This window comes from Podarcis liolepis (assembly GCF_965112155.1).
Source record: "Podarcis liolepis genome assembly, chromosome: 4".
NCBI classification, from domain to species: domain Eukaryota; kingdom Metazoa; phylum Chordata; class Lepidosauria; order Squamata; family Lacertidae; genus Podarcis; species Podarcis liolepis.
In genome coordinates, this window is record NC_139558.1 from 77,061,757 (window position 1) to 77,073,451 (window position 11,695).

Below are 11,695 nucleotides of genomic sequence, written 5' to 3' on the forward strand. Positions count from 1 at the left end.
CACAAGGTCTGAGGGACAGTGGACTGGCCCCCTGCTGAAAACATTTGCTGACCCCTGTCTTAACTCCTACCCTACTCTAGGGAGAACACCAAAACGTGGTGTGCATTTACATCTGACTTAAAGGTAAAGGTAAAGGGACCCCTGACCATTTGGTCCAGTCGTGACCAACTCTGGGGTTGGGGCACTCATCTCGCTTTATTGGCCGAGGGAGCCGGCGTACAGCTTCCGGGTCATGTGGCTAGCAGCGCACGGAAACGCTGTTTACCTTCCCACTGGAGCGGTACCTATTTATCTACTTGTACTTTGACGTGCTTTCAAACTGCTAGGTGGACAGGAGCTGGGACCGAGCAATGGGAGCTCACCCCGTCGCGGGGATTCGAACCGCCGACCTTCTGATCAGCAAGTCCTAGGCTCTGTGGTTTAACCCACAGCGCCACTTGCCAAAAATCACTGAATGCCTGACTCTCCTGCCTAAAACATTATTTTATTTTTATTTCATGTACGTAGGACCCTTGGTGTTCTTATTGGTGTGCTAATGGTATTTCTGATCCAGGTACAGTTGAAACTCTATGTGTTGTCCTGTGATGACTCACTCTGTCACGAGGGGGTGGACTCCTCTCTCTCATCAGCTTACTGAAGGTTAAGGGACGACACTAAAAAAAACACCAAAACCTTAGTCACTGATTGCTTTTTTTCTGCCATGGGAGATTACTCAGTGTGGGTGCCTTGAGTTATCGGAACCCAGCCAAGGAAAATTAAATGAGTCTGGCATTAATTCACCTGTGTAGAGTCAAGTGACAATAGGGCAGAAAGGAGATGTCCTTTTTGCCGTATGATTGAAATTCAAATTAGTTCTGAGAACATCCCATTTACAATGTGGCAAAACATCATCAGCAACCAGTGCCTGACATATCCCAGGCAGATAACCTTTAGTTTAGAGGCAAGACTAGGGAGTCAGGATAAGTGCTGAACAAAAGCAACTTGGTGAGCTAATATAAAGAGTTAATTACTGGTGTCAGGAAATAGATCACACAGCATGAAAAGTGTCTAATTTGACAAAATTGACAAATTTTGATTTTTCTAGAAAACTTGCACATTTATACAGCTGTGCAGAATCTGATCAGGCTGAGGGCAGAACTGTCCCTACAGTTTTCAGTGAAATGAATTTTGTTAGACCCTGTACAATCCTGCAATTTTATTTTTATTTTTCAACTCCTTGTGTTTGAAATGTGCTCAGCAGACATAGTCAGGAGTATTCATAGACAGTGGTCCCCCCCCCCAGTTATTGTTAGCAAGATTCAATATAAGATTCAGCCTCTGTGCCTCTAATAACAATATAAAAGGGGGAAATGTTCCCATCACACTGCTGTTACACCAATCAGATTACTTTTTCCTGTATAACTATTGAAACAAAAAAATTACTGTGCTATATAGTCATGGTTGTAAGATAGTTTGTTTTTAACTCCTTATTTTCTACGTGTACCAAACAGTCCTAGATTTCTGCAGACTTGCAGACATGCATCTGTTGCCCAATTGAAATCTTAAGTGGGCCAGCAAGGATAGTCATGTGTGGAAAAGCCATACTGATGAATATCATGTGCAACACTGGAAGACCATACAGAGGCTCTCCAACACACATTCAAAGCAAGCTCTACCATGAGACTTCGTGCATCATCAGCCAAAAACGTTTGGTTGATGGGAATATGGGACAAACTTTCTTCTGGGACCACATCCTGTGTACTTCTCTCATGGATTTGAGGAGGGAAGTAAAATAATATTTATTGAATGCCCACAGCATTCATCTTAGTTTTAAGTCTTTGGATTTTTAACAGCAATCCACCACCACCCTCACACCGAGTTGGAATGAGGGAAGGTGTCCCACCACCCAGCTTCTAGCTAAAACAGCCTCCTGCAGGCCATCAGATGTGTGGGGTGAAGGAAGGCCACTGGTGGAATCCCTGCCCATGGGAAGTGCCAAAATTGGATGTTCCAAAGGCAGAGAAGGGGCATGAGCCAGTCTCATTTCTGTCAAGTGACAGCATCAGGTCCAGATCAGGCACAAACATCCTGTCCCCCATCTTCCTGTATCAACACAATGATTAGCACATCTGCAGATGCTGTGGTGGCCCTGCTGCTAAGGAAAGCCCACAGTGGGTGGCTGCAATGTATTGGACAACAGAGCCATGTGTGTCATGACACCTGCCATGTGTTCCCTAAGCTAGCCTCCTGCCCCACTTGCAATCCAGGATGCTGTCCTGTCACCACTGCTAGCGTGAGTTTCACCTGACCTTTGCACTTGGAATGGGAGGAGAGGACCACCCCTCATTTCAAGCAGCAAAATATCTTGGGCCAACTGTAGTGATCTGCATTTTTTATCTGAGTGAGAAGAATTGAAAGTCATGAGAATTATAGATCTGAGCAGTTGGGTGTCCACAAGAAGACCCATTGCCACACTTGACATCACTTGTATGACTCCATATGTGATGGAGTTTGCCACCTGCATACCAACCATACAAACACAACATGCAAATACTCTAGAGAGGGACAAAACCCACCAGTTTCATTTTCTCTTGCTTTCTCATTTTTCTTTTCTTTTTTTTAAATGATATTTATTAATATTTCACAAACAATAAAAACAAAATCCAACATTTAAACGTTTAAACAATTAAAGTACAAAAACAAGACAAATAAAAATGCACAGTAGAAAAACAGTTGATAAAAGAAAGGTAGAAAGAAAGAAAAAGGTAAAAGACGGAGAGTAAGAAGAGAAAGAGCCACAAAACAAAACTAAAAATGAATTAATATTTTCAAATCTTATATTTTCTTCTTCACTAATTTCTTGACCTCCTCACACCTCCCATTTTGTATTCCAGTTCAGATATTAAATTCAGCAAATCCTTATTGCTTTCTCATTTTTCTAGTGTTAAGATCAGTTTGGGGGGGAAATAAAATAAAATAAAAATCTGCATGAGAATTCATATGCATTTTGCATGCATTTCTCCTAATATACACATTTCCCCAAGCAATCTACCTCAGCATAAGACATCTTTGCATGCTGTTATCACTGATATGCACATTTGTCAGATATATGGTTTTCAATCCATTTTTGGGGTGGAGCTCCGCATCACAGTGCTTGGTTTGGTTCATGTATTGGTCTGAGGAGAAGTGCTCTGTGAGCTGAATTAATTTCTCCCCCATTTATTGGCCCATCCAATAAATGCCTTAAGCAAATCCGAGTCTTTCTGAAATCCACTGCCATCCTGTTGCTATTTCTTTTCCCCTCATGGCACTCAAGAAAAAAAATTAACAAATCCAGAGTATATATGACAGCAGCATTAATGGGGAGGGGGGAATGTTGAGGATAATTTTTGAGATGATTTCATGCGCCCTGTGATCCTACCACTAGGCAGGCTTGATATATGGTAAGCTGAAATAGAAAGAAGCCCTCAGAGGCTGTTGGCAAGTCCAGTCACTTCTAGAGGCACCCCTGCTCTGAAGATTATTTTTAAATGTCAATATATACATTTCCCTGCATTAGTCCAGAACATTTGACTCTGTATATCTTTGAAGTTAGCCCAGTTGTGAGCAAGAATATCCAGATGTCCCAAAACAGAGAGAAATATATATACTTTGGCGTCATAGGCTCTGGGGCTTAGAGTCTTTCTGCTTCAGCTGATATATTGTTTAAATCTAAAACTTATTTAAAAACCTGTCTGAATGCGACGGCTTTTAATTAATCTTCTCTTAGTTTTTATACCATATAGTACCTTGAAGACGCAAGATCAATCACAGCTGTATTGCAACATGGAGTTGGGAGACAGAAAGATAAATGAGCTATCAGGTTTAGCATTTTGATAGCTAAGTTTAATTTTAACTAGCTCATGAACATACTGTAGATCTGAGGATAAAGTCATGAAGCGGAACATTCATCTCTGCAGTCCATTCATAAAAATAGGGAAACGGCTTAGCCAGCCCCTACATTAGGGACTCCAGTGAACTGGGGGGAGAAATGTGGGGGTCTAGAAGCAAGGCTATGCCCTCCATCCATAGAAATGAATTTGGGGAAGGGCAAAAAGGTACGAGAGCCACATGCCTACAGGGAGTAAAGCAGCTCGGGTAAGGCAAATTTGAACAGGCAAAAGGCATCAAGAAGAACAGTCAACCAACTGCTCTCTCCTTGGGATAGATATAGCAGTCTATTTTTGGTCTCTGTTTGTTCTGACTACGCTTCCCTTGAAGTATTACCTCATAAAGCATGCGTTCCTAAACACATACATTACAAAATGAAGTATATCAGAGAATAGACATGGAAAATTGGAATGATAAGGATGCATACTCTAATCACACTTACATTCAGAATATGCAGATCTGGACAGTTCATTCTAGATTTGCAAAGAACTAATTCCTCAAGCATTGTGAGCCTTTGCTGATACTCCTCAACAGAATCTGGAAGTCATTGATGCCTTTTTTTTAAGTGTTGGAGGACTATCTATACATCTCTTGCATTGCTGCCTAATGTAATCCTCAGCCTCATCTCTCCCCATATAAGATGAGGATAATAATATTATCCTACCTTGCAAGGATAATTGAACTGATGTAAACCAAATGCTTTGGGAGAGAGGGGAACACACTATGAACTAAGTATTGTTGCTATTAGGATTACATTACTGATTAGATTAGGGAATCAAATGTCGGTGATAATTCTTCCTGATGCTCTATTACTGCAAATGAGTGCAGGCTTTGGAGTTATGCTGAACTCTTCATCACAGCATGAAAAGCTACTGAATTACAGCTAAGCAAAGAACAAGGTTATATGCCGGTGTAAATAGTTTAGTCACTTCCAATATATAGTGGCCTAAATAGAAAAAAAAAAGTTTTAGCACTTCAAACACTTGCAATACAAACAAAGTTAATGGAAAGTAAATTTCAGGCCAACAGCTGAGAACCATTTATTATGAAACTAAATTAGTGCCTGGCAGAAGTAATTAACAAAGGCTTACTCATTCAGGCAGCAGTTTGAACACGGAGCCACTTTGGTGACCAATTTTACAGCAGGAACTTTGAATAGCCAATAATCATGATTCAAAGGAGCATTTAGCATCCAGGCATTTTCAAATTTGGCATAGTAGGCCCAAGTCAAGAAAGAGAAAGAAGATTTTTAAATAATGAGCTGGAGAGAGAGAGAGAGAGAGAGAGAGAGAGAGAGAGAGAGAGAGAGAGAGAGAGAGAACCAAGTATATATCCGACATTTGTCAGAGCTGATTCGCACATGCATATATCACTCAATGTCTCATCAACTTAAAACTGCCACTTGATGATTTACAACTGGGTGTGTGAATTACCTCCACTGGAAAGGACTGTGTTTGAACTGATGAGAAGCCATTTGATACCTCTGTTTGTAGTGTCTCTCCAGTAATGGCTTTTTGACTCTGGCAAGTCATCATTGGATATTGCAGCTCTGATCCGATGAACAAGCATCTGTGAATCACCCTGAGACACCTAATGAATCAATCTTAGGCAACTGAGCAGGGGTGAGAGGCCAGAGGATTGCCTTGTATTGAGTCATCATATTGCTCCTTCTAGCTAAGGATTGTCAATGCCAGAGGTGTAATATATGCATCATCAACTAAGGATCAGCCATACAGCCCCTATAAGAGAAACAGCTATGACCCAGGAGGCCAGCTCCTAGAGACCTGATTCAGATGGGTGGCTTGGTTGGAGAAGTTTGTGAATATGCTGTGCCTAATCCAGGCCTAATCCTTACCCTCCAACATTCCTCCAGTGAAAATGGGGGTATTTCTCACTCCCCCCACCCACCCAACTGGCCCTCCTTGAGCCCCCCACAGATCCCCCACCACTGCACCAATGAGACACAGTACACATGCCCTCCACTGTCTTGAGAAAACCCCTTAATCCTTATTTTATTTTATTTCATTCTTTGGTTAAATATACAGAAAAGAAAAACACACAACAATAAATTTCAGAAAGGGGCAAGATTACACATGGGTGAACAAAGCATTATTATTATTATTATTATTATTATTATTATTATTATTAGAAAAAAACAAGACTCCTTGCGCTCCACTCCCCCTTTCTTCCCACCCATGGCAGCCCTGCCTTCTCTCAGAGCCAGCACATCAAGTGGATTTGGGCCTCGGTGGCAGCAGCCTCTCTTCCTCCTCACCAAAAGAAGAAGAGTTTGGATTTGATATCCCGCTTTAAAACTACCCTAAGGAGTCTCAAAGTGGCTAACATTCTCCTTTCCCTTCCTCCCCCACAACAAACACTCTGTGAGGTGAGTGGGGCTGAGAGACTTCAAAGAAGTGTGACTGGCCCAAGGTCACCCAGCAGCTGCATGTGGAGGAATGGGGAATCGAACCCGGTTCAGCAGATTACGAGTCTACTGCTCTTAACCACTACACCACAAGCTGTCCGAGGGTGAGGAGGCCAGCAGCAGCAGCCATGGAAAGGTCATGGGATTCTCCTTCACTTCCACCTCTCGGGACAAGCACTGGCTTATCCTCCTCCCCGGCCTTGGTGGCGGAAATAGGGATCAAATCACAAAAGCTGGGGCAGCTTTTGTCATTCCAGGACCATCCTTGGAAAATCAGGACAGTTGGAGGATATGCTAATCAAGAATAAAAGCTTTGTTTACCACTGTCTCATCCAAGTGGTGAGGAATCTCAGGCCCAGGGCTTCTCTGGGCTGAACCCAGCCAATATCCCTGCTCCAAGGAACACCACTTATTTCCAGGCATCTCCCCACAGCGTCCCTGCTCCACATCCTCCTTCTCTGCTTTTGTCTGCCTTGAAGCCGCCTTGAACAGGCTGTTGGGCATCGGTTCAGTCTTTCCTAGGTCTAGTTGGTGATTGAACCAGGGACTTTTTTGCATGCAGCGCATGTGCTCTACCACCGTAACAGTTAAATAGCGGCATTGTAAATGAATAACTTGCAAACAGCAGTTAAGTGCTATATTTACCATTCATTGCATGCCTCACCTCAAGTGTAGCACAATGAACGGAACCTGAAGGGTGGAAAGAAACAGCAGGCATAAGATTGAATAAAAGCTGCAAGGAAGATAAGAATGTTAAAAATATGCAGCCCAATAGCCCAATACTTTAAGTACGTCAAAGAGAAGGGATTTCTCGCCTTATAATTCAGGAGTAAGCAGCAGAATGCAGCAGCCCTACTGCTTGCTAGAGCAGGATGCTGGCAACATGCTATCCCTCTGCTGACACAGGTGCTCTAGCTGCCAGATTGCTAAAGGTTAGTTCACAAAACTCTAAGCAAATGGGGTCCCAAGTATCTTAAGGACTACATACCGGTAGTTCCTTAGGCTTCACCTTGATCATGCGGATCGTCTGATGGGTCCCCCGTGCCCCTGAGGTTTGGTTGGTCATTACCAGGGACTGTGCCTTCAGGACGGCAGACCCTGCCCTATGGAACTCCTAGCTGGGAGAGATCCAGCAGGAATCACCCCTGCCTCCTCTTAGACCTATTTTCAAAACTGTAGTATTCAAAAGAGGCTTTGAAATGTGGATTCTTTTTACCAACCAGTGTTTATTGCAGTTTATATTGGTTTATTGATCTTGGTCAGCATGGCCAAAGGTCAGGGATGATGGAAGTTGTACTCCAGCAACAACTGGGGGCAACAGCTTCTGCATCCTGGGACTAGGCCAGGTTGTGGCATCTGAATGATCTGAGGTTAAGGACCAGATGCCTCCAGGAAGCCAAGTTGCGGAGCTGGTGATTGACTTCCTCCTCCCTCCTTCATCTAATGCACTGGTTCCCAACTGTTTTCCCTCATGGACCACTTGACAATGACAACTGTAGTCTTGGTGGACCACTTACTGTTGTTGTTTTCCTGATTGTAGCATAGATGCTATATGACTTTTAACTGCCTTTATATTGCTTCTTTTATTTCTTATATTTGTATTACAATTTGAAACCCAAATTCTATTACATTAAAAATCAATCTAAGAAATAAAAAAGCAATAATAATAATAATAATAATAATAATAATAATAATAATAATAATAATTTTATTTATACCCTGTCCATCTGGCTGGGTTTCCAGCAGAGTGAATGCTAGATAGTGAATGTGATTGATATGCCGTCTCTCATCTTCAGCCAGAAATCCACAAATAAGTTGTATTCTTCCAGGAACCACAGAATGGGGAGCCCTTGTCCTAGTGTGTTTTCAACTATTTCCATTGCAACTTGTGGCCAGACATAGGTACTTGGGTTATTTGAATGAGCCTCCCAAAGTATAGCAGAAATAATACACTGAGCTTCTTTCAGTTCAGAACGGAAGGAGGGCAAAATCACTACTGACTGTTTCTGAGCAATTCCTGATAGATTAGATTAAGCATTAAGGGCAAAAATGAAGTGGGAAATAGCCATGTTGTCATCCTACTGTTATGCATCACGACAGGAAGGTCAGCAGCGGAGGCAGAAATAGGAGGAAGAGCATGAGATTGCCATAGAATATAGTAATTTACATACTGGATCAAAGCAATAATCTATCTAGAGCAATAACCCATCTCTGACAGTAGCGTCTAGCAGATGCATCAGTGGAAGACATAAAACACCCATAACAGACAATTATGTGCTAATAAGCTTGCAGTGGAAGTTTCTATCCAACTTCAGTCAGTCAGCGCTTAGATTTATGCTCTCAGACACACGGGCTGCTATAGTTTATACATTTTTAAACCCGCTTAATGAATGTTCAGAAGTGCCACACAACTGTCCAGAATTTCTTAAAGTTGTGATAAGTATTTGGCCTCCACATTTGGCTTTACCTTGCATTGAAGAGTTCCATAAGTTTAACTAATGACCCTGCAGCCTGGAAGACTCCCAGCTCCAACTTTGAAACTCTGCTCCCTAGTTTGTATGCAATACATTGTGGTTATTGAGTTGTCTGAGACAGGCACTCTGTACACGCTCATTGACTTTCAGACAGGAGCCACTTGAGACACAGCCATAATATTAAGTCCTCAGCAGCAGCATCAATGCCGTTTACCAGAAGGGAGAGGGTGAGGACCATGGTAGCAGGGAGCTCAGAACTGTGCAGGTATCAGGGACTGAGCACAGGAGGAATGGTGGAGACCGCCTCCCCTTCCTGACCCTTCCAGGAAGGAGAAAGAGGAAGACCATATAGATTTACAACAGTGGTTTGAGGGAAGTCACAGCTCAGAGGCAGATGAGGGGGAAAGTTGGGAAATCATGGGAGAGCCAAAGCAACACCTGGCTGACACGTTGTCATTAGAAAGTATTCCAGACCCTCCATCTCCCAGAACCCGGTGAGCCTTAAAAGTAGGAGAGCAAAGAGCTCAAAACAGAGAACGCTTAGCAGTACCTGTGGGAGAGATGATGAGAATGACAAATGAGGAAGTGGGAGAGACGGGTGGGGGGTGGAAATTCAATTGGGACACTGCCATTATCCAAGAGGCTGGGTTCTATAGCCTCTCTCTGTAAAGACTGATATAGAAAAGGACTGTAAGAAACTTTTCCTCGTCTTATACTTTCCTGGGCAACCAGCCGGGAGCCACCAACAGCATCCTAACAGCAGGTGCACCAGTGGATCCAATTCAGTGCTCCCAACATTTAGACTAGGCAGCCACTACCTCCCCATCACCTGACCCTTTCCCCTCTCCCTCCCAGTAAGCAACAGTGACACCACTGCCAAGGATTTGCATTTAGAACAGCACAGACGGTTCTGGTCAAAGAGCATATTGTAGAGTTGGAAAAGATCCAGAAGAGGGCAACCAAAATGGCCAAGGGGATAGATCAACATCCCTATGTGGAAAAGGGACGTTTTAGGTTAGAGAAAAAGCAAGTCAGAGGTGACATGATGGAAGTTAATGCATGGTATGAAGAAAGCAGATAGAGAAAGGCTTTTCTCCATCCCTCATAACACTTCATCAATATCCAATGAAGGGGAATGTTGAAAGATTCAGGACAAATAAAAAAAAGCTACTTCTTCAGGCAGCACATGGTTAAACTTGGGAACTACCTCCCACAGGAGGCAGCAATGGCCACCAACTTGGATGGCTTTAAAAGAGGCTTAAAGGCTTTAAAAGATCAGTTACCATCTTCTCAAGTTGATAGAGGGGGCCCAACGCAGTATCGTGAGGTGCCAGGGGCAGAGCCGAATGCCTTCTGAGCATTGAGGGGGCCTGGCACCCTCAAAAATACCACCGGGGTGGCTAAAACTGCCTCACCCCCTAGGAGCTGGCACATATGTTGGAGAGCAAGGCTATCAATGTCTGCTAGCCATAATGACAATGGTCAGGGGTCATCTGCCTCGGAATACCAGCTGCTGGGAATCATGGGTAGGCAGAGTGCTCTTGCCCTCTTGTCCTGCTTGCCAGTTCCCCACAGGCATCTCCTTGGTCACTGGGAGAAAGGATGCTGAGCTAGAGGGACCATTGGCCTGATCAAGCAGACTTATATTACATTATGTCCTCAGACTTCCAACACCCTAATGAAGACTTTGTTATTAGCCACTTAATTCTGACCCACCTGGTTTCTGGTAGCAGTTTGCTTCCCTGTGAACATGAGCAAATGGCAGGCAAAACTTCAAGACTCCTGCCTCTCCTCTGTTTCCATTGGCTGCTACAGCACAAAGATTGTGTGTGTGTGTGTGTGTCTCTCTGTGTGTGTGTTCTACAAAGTTTTTTTAAAAATAATAATGCACAGGTCTAGTACTTCTGGTGTCCCTTCTGTCTCCCGTGAAAGCTCTGATCTTCTTGTCTTCATGCATGTTAGCTGGCCAGCTGCCCTATTGGGATTGTAATTCAAATAGCAACACACACACCTTTGTGTGGCACAGCGCCTACCTCATAGTGAGGGGATGTTTAAAAACCTTTCAAGCTATTTCATAAACGCTGCCTTGTAATCTCCTCATTAACTTTAATGTCCTGATTGAGTTAATTTCTATAGCTGTTATAAAATGACAACCACGAAGAAAAAAAAGAATGACTAGCTCTTTGGGGTGAATTATCTGGACGGCACACCTGTGTTTGGTCCATGGGTATCACCAACGTGGAAGATATATGGGTTATGTCGGGTGACAAATGCTAAACTATTCCAGTTGCTATAACATCCTATCTGGACAAGAGATTAGCTCAGTTTACAAAAAAGAAAAATAAATACAGAACAGAATTGCAGAATAATGCAGAGAAAGGCTTCATTTTATTGCTGCAGGTGTGTCATCCTCAGGTATTTCTGAATTAGCAGGGGGAAACCATGAGCTGTTTCGTTGAAGCCGTCATGTGCTGCACAACATCTTAATTCATCTGCTGTTGGTGGGGGTGGGGAGCGTTGGTTGTTGTTCTGTTTTTTTATGGCATGTGCGGGTTGTTGTTTTTTAATCCAGTCAGCCATTTGCTGGATCTTCAATTCCCCGGCGTACACGTTTCTTCTTTGCAGCGCTATCTCCTGCTTTCCACAGATAAACACCTCACACCTAGGAGACAGGAGCTTCTAATTAGTATTAAAACCTGAAGTTTTCCTGTCTTGCTTTGAAGCTTTCCAGGGTGCTTTTTTGTGAATAATAATGTCCTCAACTCTACATTATACAGTGTTCAATCAAACGTTGGTTTAGACTTAGGGAAGGAGGAGTGCTGTGGTCTTCCAAGTACTGTTTGACCTATCACCCCCAGCCAGCATGGCCCATAGCCAGGGACGGTGG

The 11,695-nt window shown here is 43.2% G+C and overlaps 1 long non-coding RNA gene across 1 annotated transcript; it reads right to left on the reverse strand.

The window, feature by feature from the left end:
- Nucleotides 1-474: 474 nt before the first annotated feature.
- LOC310704969 lies at nt 475-10,621 on the reverse strand. The gene is made up of 2 exons (XR_014525131.1): nt 10,525-10,621; nt 475-653 (listed from the first exon to the last, which is right to left on the reverse strand). It is a non-coding gene; the product is annotated as an uncharacterized lncRNA (long non-coding RNA).
- Between the last annotated feature and the right edge of the window lie 1,074 nt (nt 10,622-11,695).